Genomic DNA, 4,024 nt, shown 5'->3' on the forward strand with positions numbered 1-4,024 from the left:
CATATTTAACATATTTCCAGGGCTAAATATATTTTTGGTTTTGGTAATTTTCAATTTTAATATATCAATAAATTAAAAATTTTAGAAAAGGTGCAAGAAGAGTACAAAGAAATCTTGTATACACTCTACCTAGATTTGCCGAGTATTTACATGTTGCCCCATTTGTTTTACTGGTCTCTCTCTCCCCCCCCCCCCATCCTCCCTACACATACACACACACACACACACACACACACACACTTTTATTTTGAACAATTTGAGGGTAAGTTCCCCATTACCACTAAGTACATTATGTGTATTTCCTAAGAATAAAGGCATTCTTACATTACCACAGTATAATTATCAAAATTAGGAACTATAGCACTTTTTTACCCCTTCCCAACCACAGAAGCAAAGCCAGAGTCACACACTGCGATTAGTTGTCATTTTTCTTTATCTTACTTGACCTTGAAATTTGGAAAAGTACAGGTCACTTATTTTGTAGAATGTCTCTCATTTTGGTTTGGTCTGATGTTGCCTCCTGATTTAGGTATGCATTTCTTGATAGGACTAAGAGGGAAATAATGATCCTGTATCACTCAGCATCCAGTCAGAAGACAGATACCACATGAGTGATTTTAAGGAAAAATTTAGTATAAAGAATTGTTTTTTAGTAAAAAATAATTACTAAAAGGGGTAAGAGAGGACTGTAAGTTACACACAAGTCTTATAGAAATAGGAACTACAAAATGCAGCTACTACCTTGAGGGCTGAAGATGGGTTAACAAGGAAGTAACTTAGAAACTTAAAGGAAGTGCTACTTTTCCACCCACAGGGGAGAGATTCAGACCTCTGAAGAAAGGGTGTGGTTCCTGCCACAGGAACATGCAGCCCACTGATGAGGTGAGAGAAAAAGTGCTGGAGGCTGTGGGTCACTGCGTCACTGTTGAACTGTCAGTGGGAGCCTCTTTATGGTGGCTTCTTTGTCCTTTGGACTTGTCCCCATCATTTTTTGAGCAGTGCTTTACTTTTGGGCACATAGATGTTCCATGTGGATCTTGAACTTTTCTTACCCTAGAATCAGTCATATCTCGAAGATGGCCTGGTTCCTTTTACTGGAGAAGGGTATTGAGAAACCAAGATCTGATTACAGTGTGTGTTTATTGCTACTTGTGTGTCCTTGCTTTGGTCCCTCTCAGCAGACAGTTAGGAAATCTATATATCTTTCCAAGAGTGGGAAATCAGCTCCCATTATATTCAATATATTTATATGTTTGTTCACACATGAGAAAACACTGGAAGTAATTTTATAACTGGTAAAGCAAGCCTACTAATTAGAGTTCAATGTTTGTTTAAAGTTTCATTTTTTGTTGTTGAGGTAAAAGGTATAAATCATGAAATTCACAACGCTTTTTAAAATTTATGTATTTATTTATGGCTGTGTTGGGTCTTCGTTGCTGCACGCGGGCCTTCTCTAGTTGTGGCGAATGGGGGCTCCTCTTCCTTGTGGTGCGCGGGTTTCTCATTGCTGTGGCTTCTCTTGTTGCGGAGCATGGGCTCCAGGCACGCGGGCCTCAGTAGTTGTGGCACATGGGTTCAGTACTTGTGGCTTGTGGGCTCTAGAGCGCAGGCTCAGTAGTTGTGGCGCACAGGCTTAGTTGCTCTGCGGCATGTGGGATCTTCCCGGACCGGGGCTTGAACCCGTGTCCCCTGCATTGGCAGGCAGATTCTTGACCACTGTACCACCAGGGAAGTCCCGCAACTCTTAGGTATAGAATTCAGTGAATCTTGACAAATGCATCATAATTGTAACCTCCCTCTAATCAAGACTTAGCAGATTTTCATCACCCAAGAAAATTTCCTCATGCCCTTTTCCAGTCATTCTCCTAGGCCTAAAGGCAACTATTGCTCTGAAATTTTTACCATAGATTAATTTTGTCTCTTCCAGAATTTCATATAAAATTGAATCATATACTATGTTTGGTTTCTTTCACTCAATATGATGTCTGTGAGGTTCTGTTGTTGCATATATCAGTAGCAAGGTTTTTCTCTTTTTTTGGCTGGATAGTAGTATATTATATGAATATTTCACAACTTGTTGATCTATTCTTTTGATGGGCATTTAGGTTGTATCTATGTTTTCTTCCAAGAAGCTTTATAGTTTTAGCTTTTATGTTTGTATCTGTAATCAGTTTTTTAAAGTTTTTTTTTTTTAATATTTATTTTGTTTATTTGGTTGTGCTGGGTCTTAGTCGTAGCAGCTGGGCTCCTTAGTTGTGGCTCACGGGCTTCTTAGTTGTGGCATGCGAACTCTTAGTTGCAGCATGCATGTGGGATCTAGTTCCCTGACCAGGGATCAAACCTGGGCCCCCTGCATTGGGAGCACAGAGTCTTAACCTCTGCGCCACCAGGGAAGTCCCTGTAATCAATTTTGAATTAATTTTTTTGTATTGTTGAGGTAGGGTCGAGGTCAGTTTTTTTCCCACGTGGATGTATAGGTCTTCCAGTAATGTTTGTTCACTTTTCTTTCTCCCTTAAGTTGCTTTGGAACTTTGTTGAAAATCAGTTGACTATATACATGTGATTCTGTTTCTGGACTTAATTCTGTTCCATTGATCTCTTTGTTCATTATTATGCCAACAACACACTGTCTTGATTCTTCTAGCTTTATAAGTATTGAAGTAAGTTAGCGTAAATCTTCCTTGTTTTTTCAAGATTGTTTTGGCATTTCCATAAATATGTTTAGAATCAACCTGTCAATTTCTATTTTTAAAAATCTTGCTGGAATTATAATTGGGATTAATGTGAATCTAAAGGTAAATTTGAGGAAAATTGACATTTTAACAAAGTTGAATTTTACAATCCATGGATAGGATACATTCCCTATTTATTTAGGTCTTATCTAATTTCTTTCAGCTATATTTTATAGTTTTCAGTGTAGAGGTCTTACATGTCATTTGTTACATTTATTCCCAAGTACTCATATTTTGATGCTTTTATAACTGAAAATATTGTGAAAATTTTTTTTTACTAATGTTTGCTAGTAGTGTATAAAAATGCAGTTGATTTTTGTATTTTGACCTATATCCTGTAACCTTGCTAAATTTACTTATTTTGGCAGTTGCTTCTTTCTTTTGAACTTCTGGCCATCATGGTGTAGCTGGGACTGGATTTATTTTCTCATCTGAAACAACTGGAAAACGAAAATATATGAAACAGTGGTTTTCAGATACTGGACAACAGGCAGTACAAGACAGTAATTCCTGAGAGAAGGAAAATAAGGTGAGCCCCTGCTTACCCCTGCTGACAGTTGCCTCTGCTTACTAATTCTTGTCAAAAAGCAAGCCTCAAAAGGATCAAACTGGTACCAAGTAACTTAACTGTGTCCAATAACAAAAGCCAACAATTTTGAAAAGAGCTCAAGACAATTTGGCACCAACAGCATAAAATTCACAATGTCTGGAATCCAGCAAAAGATTATCAGGCATGCAAAGGAGGCAAATATAACCCATAACCAGGAGAAAAATCAGTCATTAGAAACTGAACCAGAAATGACAAAGATGAAAGAATTTGCAGAAAGGATGTTAGAATAGCTATTATAAATACACTTCATATGTTCAGTAGATAAGAGGAAAATTGAACATTATAAAGAGAAAAAGGCAAGATATTTAAAAAATAAACCAAATTATGCTTCCACAGATGAGAAATACAATATCTGAAATGATGCAATGAAAATATACTGAATGGAATCAACAGTAGACTAGAAACTACAGAAGGAAAGGTTAATTAAAAAAAAAAATTTATTTATTTATTTATTTATTTATTTATTTTTGCTGCATCGGGTCTTAGTTGCGGCACGCAGAATCTTCGCTGGGTCTTACGGAATCTTTTGTTGCAGCACACGGGCTTCTCTCTAGTTGTGGTGAGTGGGCTCCGGAGTGCGTGGACTCTGTAGTTGCAGTGTGCAGGCTCTCAAGTTGTGGCACATGGGCTTAGTTGCCCCGTGACATGTGGGGTCTTAGCTCCCCGACGAGGGATTGAACCC

The sequence above is a fragment of the Eschrichtius robustus genome, chromosome 13 (genome assembly GCF_028021215.1).
Source record: "Eschrichtius robustus isolate mEscRob2 chromosome 13, mEscRob2.pri, whole genome shotgun sequence".
NCBI classification, from domain to species: Eukaryota; Metazoa; Chordata; class Mammalia; order Artiodactyla; family Eschrichtiidae; genus Eschrichtius; species Eschrichtius robustus.